Consider the following 9,697-nt stretch of genomic DNA (forward strand, 5'->3'; position numbering starts at 1 on the left):
TTTTTTTTAAAGTAATCGGGCTTGAGGCTTGGCCCTGATAAAAACCTGTAAAATAGGGCTTGGGCCCAGGCTGCCCTTCAAGCCCTGTTATATTATTTTTATTAGTAAAACACGTATTTGAAATCAATGACCTACTCACCTGATCCTACATACATTATATTATTATTAATTTTAATTTATTCTAAAATTAATTTAATATAATTTAATAAATATCAGTGTATAGTATAAAATTTATGATATTTTTTATTTTTTATAATTATTATGTTTGTATATTTATAAAAAAAAAACTATTTTTTAAATGAAGATTTAAATTTTATTACTAGACTTCTAATGTATGTTATTTAATTTCTAAAAAATTATGATGATTTTAATTTTTTTAATTTTAAAATATTTTAATCTATTTATAATGTTTAATTTTATTTTAATTTTTTTATTTTTAAAAAAGGGCTTACGGGCCTGGCCCTGAGCCCTGAGTATAAGGGCCGAGCTTGAAAAATGGGGGTCAAAATGAAAAATTGAGTTTTAGGGCTTAGGCCCTTAAGGGCCGGGCCCGCCCGTACCCGTATTCCCAGCTCTATCCACAATTTCAAATAGCTCATCCCAAGTTCCCAACCACCCCTCAAGTCCCCAAACCCTCAATTTGAGTGCCTTCGCATTCAGTACACACTGAGGGCTCACTAGACTCCTAACCTTTCATTTCATTCTAAAATAATATTTATCATTCATTTAAATTAGTTTTAAAATATTTTTAATTTAATATTATATTTATTAAAAGAAATCTTATAAAATAAATATAAATTTTTTAATAAATATGTTGACTATCAATTTGACTAGCATATATTTAGTCTAAATAATTTAATTTAATATTATAAATTTTATAATTTGATTATTTAAATAGACTTTAGACGGTTGAGATATAATTTGAATGGCACAATTTATTATTAAAAAAAATTTATAAGTTTTATAAATTAATTATTTAACTGTATTTTAAATAATATATGTTTAATATTAAAAAAATTTTATTTTTATAGTAATAAAGTTAATAATAAAATATTTAAAAATTAATTTAAATGAACTATTAAAATCATTTAATCAGCATTTGGTGCAAGTGATGAGCACCGAATGACGTGAGCTGTAAAAAGGCCGGGCGCAACTCCACATGCAAGGAGTCTTATTCTTACAAGTTGAAAGTTAAAACTTCAAACGTTATTAAAGTCACAAATTTATTTAATTTGTGATAAGAATGTAAATTCGTATTATTAATAAATTATAAATTTATAAAAATTTATTTTTATTAATAAATAATTATTAAAATATAATTATAATTTAATTTAAAATATATTAAAAATATACATATTAAAATTAAAGCCATCTGCAGTGATAAATTATCATATGTAAGATATAAAAATTTTAAAATAGGGAAACTTATTTTTGATATTTTTATTTTTTTTATTAATATTAGTTTTTATATTTTCATTTTTTTTTGAACTAATCTTATAGCTTTTATAAATTAAATTTTTTATAGTATATACTCAATTTATTCAACTCAAAAAAAAAATTGACGAGTTTAACAAGTTTAATCAAGTTTGTATCTAATCCGAATTTATTAATTAGTTGACATATTTTGTAAATTAAAAACATGAAAGTAGTAAACTCGAAAGTAAACTCATGAGTTTAATCAAGTTTATATCTAGTTTGAGTTTATGAGTGAGTTAACATAATTTTATAAGTTAGAAATATAAAAATATTAAATTCGTAGAATCAACTCAAGAGTTTAACAACTATGGGTCAAACACATAATATATAATTTTTAAAATTTTTCATTTTTCTCAAATTTGACTTTAATGTTGATCAGGCTTGGATTTGGGTCTAAAACTCGCATATCTATTTTTGTCTATTTTAAATTTAAAACTCAAAATATGATAATGCATATATAAACTCAAAAGGATTAAAATTAAATGACTAGAAGACTGTATTAAGATTTAAAGTCTAAAAAGAATAATAAATTATAAATTATAAATTATCTAAATTATTATCATCCAAAATATAAATATTTGTAGTCTATAATATTATATTCCACAAATAACGTGAAAGCCAAGACAAAATGAAGCAAAACAACATTTCCAACCAAACAACCTAATCAAATACAATCGGATACAAAAATTATATCCAATTTAAAAACTCAATTATATATCCAAGACATCAATTTCACAATTGGACAGAAGCAACAAAAAACCAATTCTTAAGTCCAAAGAGGCGTATTAGCCATTAATGCTTGTTTGTGCCTGATCACAATTTTTACAGGCTTATCCAGTTAGGGCTCAAAAATCCTCTTATACTAGATTTTAACATTTTTCCAAGTCCTACTCTCTAATAATCAAAACTGAATTGGACGTTGAACTAAAATGCCATTGTTTATGGTTCATATAGTTCAACTAGTTGGACCTACAATTAAATTAATGACGTAATAATTAAATTTGAAATATTATATATAATATAAAACATTAAATATAACTCCGCCTATGTTTGTAACCGATCCCAAATTGGGATAAAAAAGGAGGATTGTATTAAGCCATCAACAGCCAACGTAAAACTTTGTTGAATCTATCATGAACATGGACAATACATGTTATAATGCTAATGCTAGGTCGTTGCCTGTAAATGACGCGCTGCATGGCTTGAATGCAATGATAAGTAAGTTAGAGCCGCTGCATTGGCACCTAGATATAGTACTAAATGAGCAAGGGTTACTATGTCATTCTTGACATACGCAACTAAAGAAGTTAGTTTATGAGAGCAAGATTAGATTTAATACTTGAAATATTGGGACATTGAATTGTAAATCTATAGAGGTTGTAGGGGTTATTATTCAAAAGAAAATCAATATCTTATACTTGCAAGAAACAAAATGGTGTGGAGAAGAAGCTAAAGATATTCAAGGTTTCAAACTTTGATATATAGAAAAAATAAGGAATGTTGTAGAAGTTAGCAAAATTGGAGACATAATTATTCCTTAAACATGATAGTTAAATGTGAGGCTGTTAATATTGTTAACACTCATGCGCCTCAAGTAGGGACAGAAGCCAATCTTAAGAAATTATTTTGGGAGGACTTGAAGCAGTTGATTCAACACATACCATAGAGTAAAAAGATTTTTATTGGAGGAGACTTTAATAGGCATGTCGGGAGGGAGGATGGTTAATATGTGAGGGTGCATGGTGATTTTGGTTTTGGAGAGCTAAACAATGAAGGACAAACTCTTCTTGATTTTTTGTTGGCATATGATTTTAAAATTGCCAACACTCGTTTCAAAAAGAAAGATAAGCATCTCATCACTTATAAAAGTGGAGCCTTAAAGTCACAGATTGATTTTCTTTTATTTAGGAACACAGATAAAAAACTCTGTAAAAATTGTAAGGTGATTCCCGAGGATGCTGTAATAACACAACATAGGGTTCTTGTCCTCGATGTATGTATTATGATTAAAACTAAAAAATGTTGACAAGTGGTAGTACCAAAGATTAGGTGGTGACAATTAAAAGGTGAGAAGCAGGATATTTTTTAAGTAGAATCTTGTGGACAAAGAAATTTTAAAATTTCAGGGAAGTGCTAACATCTTATGGAAGGATATGGGTAAAAAGATAATAGAGGTTGCAAAAGTAATTTTTAGAGAATCAAAAGGTTTTAGTCCCAGAGATAAGGAGTCTTGGTGGTAAAATAATAGTGTACAGGACAAAATCAAACATAAGAAGAACTATTTTAAAGTCATATATTTGTGTAATAATGAAAAAAATTAGGAAAGGTGCCGTATGGCTAAAAAGGAAACTAAAAGAGTTATGAGTAAAGCTCGTTCTAAAACTTTTGAAGAATTTTATAAGAGCTTTAAGATAAAGAAAGAAGAACAAAACATTTATAAGATTGTTAAGAGTAGGGAAAGAAAATTAAGAGATCTAGAATAGGTAAGGTGTATAAAAGATGAAGAGGAAAGAATTTTAGTTACAAATGATAAAATTAAAAACAGATGAGAGACTTGCTTTTCTAAACTTTTCAATGATGGAGAGGGTTTGTCTAGTAGCTTGAAGGATTTAATAACTCGTGTAGGAAAACAAAATTTGTTATTCTATCAAATAATATGTGATAAAGAGATAAAGAAAGCTCTTAAGAAAATGGCAAATGATAGAACCAACAGACCTAATTTTATACCTATTGAAGTGTGGAAATGTTTAGATGAAGAAAGGGTGAGATAGTTAACTAAGTTATTTAATGTGATTTCATGGTCCAAGAAAATGACTAATAACTGGAGAAGAAGTACATTAATTTCTATTTATAAAAATAAAGGGAATATTCAAAATTATATTAACTATAAAGGGATTAAACTCGTGAGCCACACAATGAAATTGTGGGAGAAAGTAATTAAGCGTAGGTTGAGATTATAGACAAGTATTTTTGAGAATCAGTTTAATTTTATGTCAGGTAGATCAACTACAGAGGTGATTTATCTATTAAAGGGATTAATAAAAAAGTATCGTTGCAAAGAAAAAGATTTACACATGATTTTTATTGATTTGAAAAAAGCTTATGACTGTATACTAAGAGAAGTGTTTTGGAAGGCCTTAAAATAAAAGGAGTACGGATTGCGTATATTAAAGTTATATAAGATATGTATGAGGGGGTAAAAACTAATATAAGAACATCTAGTGGTCAAACAAAGGACTTTCCTATAAAAATCGGACTACATCGGGGATCATCTTTGAGTACTTATCTATTTAAATTAGTCCTAAATGTTTTGACAAAACATATTCAAGAAAAAATTTTCAAATGTATGCTCCTTACAGATGATGTAGTTCTTATAGTAGAGACAACAGAAGAGATTAATTGTGAACTTGAGTTATGGAGGAGGGCATTGGAGTTAAAAAGTTTTCGTCTAAGTAGGAGTAAGATGAAATATTTATATTGTAAATTTGGTAAGAGACTAGTCGACAGTGATTTGAAAGTGAAATTAGGAGATCAAATTATACCTTAAATAGAAAATTTTAGATATTTGGGAGCCATTATTCAAAATGATGGCAAAATCAATAAGAATATTTCACATAGGATTCAAGTTAGGTGGTTTAATTGGAAAAAAGTTAAAGGAATTATTTGTGAATGTAAGGTGCCTAATAAACTTAAAGGAAATTTTCATCATATTGCTATCAAACTGGCTATGTTATATGGTAGTGAATATTAGGCTCTAATGTCACAAGAGTATAAAATTGGAGTAGTAGAGATGAGAATATTACGATAGATGAGCAGATATACATGTAAAGATAAAACTCAAAATGAGCATGTACGCGAAAAAGTAAGGGTAGCACATATTGATGAAAAAGTGGTAGAAAATCATTTGATATGATTTGAGCATTTATAAATAAGACCACGTGAGGTACCAATGAGAAGAGTAAAACATATAACTTTGAGCTCTGTTAAGAGGGATAAAAGAAGGTCTAAAGAACACTTTTGGAAGTTGTTGAACGCGATCTCTTAAGTAATAATATTTCTAAAAGTTTGGTAAATAATAGAGCACAATAATATTTTGCAATCTATGTAGCCAGCCTTACCTAGTGAGATAAAGGCCTGTTGTTGTTGTTTTATATATTATATAAATATAAGAAATAATATAAAATTAATAAAATTTTGAAAATAAAGCTAAGTATTTCAAGTTAATTATAAGTTAATAAACCTCATAACACGATATAACATCAATTGATTCAATACCAACACTCATAACAGATATCCTATATTAATTTAGATTTTTTTACCCAAATATTTATTCAAATTAAAACATATAAAAAGAATAAAAATGATTTATCAAAAAAGGTGTCCCAACAAAATGAAAAATACATGTATAGGGTCAAAATTAAAACAAAGTGCACAAACCAAATTTGTTTTCACCTTGTCAAAATGTTTTAAAAGTGAGGAAGGTATTTCTTAAGGGTTGAAATTGGAACAAAGTTAAAAAAAAAAAAGAGCCATTTAGTTTTCACATAAACATTCTGGTTGGTGGTTTTGTAACTATTCTCAATCTAATTACAAATTTAGAGTGACCCCATATGGTTTAAAAGGTAAAATGGTTTTGTAGTTTTGTGGTTCAAACTGAATCGAAACAAAGACCGGTTGGCGGTCCACTAGGTCGGACTATTCGATTTGATTTGATTTTAAAATTATTATCAATAATAGAGGGTCTAAATGGACAGCTAAACAGATCTAGTCCATGTTGACTACACACTCTACCCTAAACCAACATGCAAAATTAAAAACTAGTGAAATTTAGGTCCAGTAAAAATGGTAACATTCATAATGTGAGAGACTAAGACTTGAATTTCTATTAAATATGATACCCATATTTAGTTCCAACATTGCATTCAACATGATAGACAAAATGGACAGCCATAGATTAGCCCATTTTGACTACACGCTACACTCAACCAATATGAGAGATTTAACATATTTCAAAGCTATCTGGTATGAATTTGAGCGTGATGAGAAGTCAATGGTTCAATTTGTCACGATGTTAAAAAAAAAACCTTTTAATAAAAGAAGAAAATAGAATACATTCTGTTTTAAACTAATACAGTACTAATTTTTTTAAAAAATTCAGAAAATAACACAAAAAATTATTTTTGTCCTCCTAAATTAATATTGTTTAAAATTTATTTTTATAAGAAGATCAACTTATATAAATCCTACTAAGTAATCACACACGAAAAATATTTCTTAATGAGTTCTCCATATATAGGCTTTTTTTAAAAAAATACAATTATCAAAATAAATTTTTTAGCTTTTTTGTATAGAAACAATAATTTATTTGATCAATATAATTTAGAGAACCTGTATATAATGGATCATTGTTCATGATAACTTTGTCCGCAATATTATTTGAAAAAATATTCATAAGTGTAAAAGTAATTTTCAAAAATAATTATGCTACTCTCGTTATTGAGATTTGAACATTAAAAAATATAAAATATTTTTAATATTTTAAGATATAATTAATGTATTTTTTTAAAGATGTTCTTAATAAATAAATTATTTTATATTTATTTTAAAATATAATAATATATTAAATAAGGATAAATATAAAAAATAATATTAATTTAAAGATAATTAATTAATAATTAATTTATTGAAGTAAAATTTGGTTAAAAATAATTTTTGAGCAGGGAGAATATAACAAGTGAGCAAAACTAGAAATTCATGGTGTAAATTATCTAAGTAAAGCAGAGGTTGGCGGTGATAGGATCATAAAACTGAAGCTGTTAATCTTATATCATTTTTATATAAAATATAATTAATATAGAAATCATTAAAAAAAGAATACAAAAACACAAGTACAATTACTTTAAAAACATAATTAAAATCTTCCTATCGTCAGCTCCGCGTCAGAAGGTTATGCTTTGTCACTGATAATTGAATTCGTCTTATTTATTTATTTATTTGCCCTTTTTCAGAGTATGTCGATTGAAGTCAAAGGAAGCGTACGATGCCGACTGTGGTAAGGGCTCCCCCTAGTGGCCATCCACCATTCCCTGTTCACATTTACAGTACCAACACTGCTCACATAATATTGATGCCCCCAAGATTCTTTTTCTTTTGGTTACAAGATCGGATCCGTCTCTGGAAAAATATATAAATATATATATATTGCCTCCGGTGCCTAACCCCTATAAATATGCTTACATGGGCAAAGACAAGTAAACAGCCTCGTCCTCGCATATATCATCTTCTTCCTTGAGAGTTGTATCGGAAAACAGAGTGGAAAATGGGTTCATTGGCTACTTCAGAGAAGCCTCACGTTGTGTGTATCCCATACCCAGCACAGGGCCACATCAATCCCATGCTTAAGCTCGCAAAGCTTCTTCACTTTCATGGCTTTCACATCACCTTCGTTAACACTGAGTTCAACCATAAACGTCTTCTCAAATCACGAGGTCCTGATTCCCTCAATGGCCTCTCTTCTTTCTGTTTCGAAACCATCCCCGACGGCCTTACCGACTCCGACGAAGTCGTCGTCGACGCCACACAGGACATCCCTTCCCTTTGCGAGTCCACCCGCAGAACTTGCTTAGCTCCCTTCAGAAACCTCCTCAACAAACTCAACAATTCCCCTGATGTCCCTCCCGTTACCGCCATAGTTTCCGATGGAGTCATGAGCTTCACGGTGGCCGCCGCCGATGAACTCGGCATCCCAGAGGTCCTTTTCTGGACTACTAGTGCTTGTGGGTTTCTTTGCTACGTTCATTACCGCCAACTCATCGACAAAGGCTTGACACCACTCAAAGGTAGACTATCTTCTATGCTTTATGTATTTAATCGAACTTGGCGCTTGTTCGGTATCTCGTTGAAAAATCTTTGACATACTCTAATATTACTTTTGGTCAAAATCATGTTTTAACCCAGATTCGAGCGATTTAACAAATGGGTATTTGGAGACTACTGTGATCGACTGGATTCCAGGAATCAAGGAAATCCGGCTAAGGGACATCCCAAGCTTTGTGAGAACCACAAACCCAGATGAATTCATGCTCGACTTCATTCTTGGCGAGTGTGAAAGGGCTAAGAAAGCTTCTGCAATCATCTTGAACACGTTCGATGCTCTAGAACATGACGTTTTAGAAGGACTATCATCCATCTTGCCTCCAATCTACTCCATCGGTCCCTTAAATCTACTCACCAACGAATTCACTGACAAGGACTTGAATCAAATCGGATCAAACCTGTGGAAGGAAGAACCAGAGTGTCTGGAATGGCTAGACACGAAAGAACCAGACTCTGTTGTATAAGTCAACTTCGGGAGCATCACAGTGATGACGAGAGAGCAAATGATAGAGTTCGCATGGGGACTTGCTAACAGCAACAAAACCTTCTTGTGGGTAATCCGACCCAATCTTGTTACGGGCGATAAAGCAGTTCTTCCTCCAGAATTCATCGAAGAAACCAGAAACAGAGGGCTGTTATCAAGTTGGTGTCCACAAGAACAAGTTCTGGCTCATCCTTCAGTGGGAGGATTCTTGACGCACAGTGGATGGAACTCAACTATTGAAAGTATCTGCGGTGGTGTGGCTATGACATGTTGGCCGTTCTTCGCAGAGCAACAGACGAATTGTAGATTTGCGAGCAGAGAATGGGGAATTGGGTTGGAGATTGAGAGCGATGTGAAGAGGGAAGGAGTAGAGAGGCTTGTGAAGGAATTAATGGAGGGAGAGAAGGGGAAAGAGATGAAGAAGAAGGCACTTCAATGGAAGAAAATGGCAGAGGAAGCAACCTGTAGACATGGTGGATCTTCGTTTCAGAATTTTGAGACCGTCGTACGACAAGTGCTTCTGGCAAATAAAACTATTACCAAGTAGAGGGATTTGTTGTTGTTGTTTTTTAAATCAGAATACGTAGATTTTGTTATACCTTAGTGTTAATTATGAGCTTCCATTTCCATTTATATCATATGCCAGTTTTATTGTATGTGTTCCAAAGTCCTTGCATTGTTATCTCTCAGTCGGTGATATATAACTACATGTATAAAATGCTTCCTTCAGGTCATTTTAACGAAATCAGTCCAACGTGAATCATTCCTTTTATAAAATTTTTACAACAGTTCTATGTAGGAAAAAATATATATAGCTTTGTGTAAGAATCTCATGAAACTAAGAAATTACGGTCAAATCTT

At 30.5% G+C, this 9,697-nt stretch overlaps 1 pseudogene; it reads left to right on the plus strand.

Moving 5' to 3' along the window:
• Positions 1-7,740: 7,740 nt before the first annotated feature.
• Positions 7,741-9,490, plus strand: LOC129311852 (7-deoxyloganetin glucosyltransferase-like; annotated as a pseudogene).
• The last annotated feature ends 207 nt before the right edge of the window (positions 9,491-9,697 follow it).

This window comes from Prosopis cineraria, unplaced genomic scaffold (genome assembly GCF_029017545.1).
Source record: "Prosopis cineraria cultivar Desert tree isolate PC_DT_omini unplaced genomic scaffold, ASM2901754v1 PC5, whole genome shotgun sequence".
NCBI classification, from domain to species: Eukaryota; Viridiplantae; Streptophyta; class Magnoliopsida; order Fabales; family Fabaceae; genus Prosopis; species Prosopis cineraria.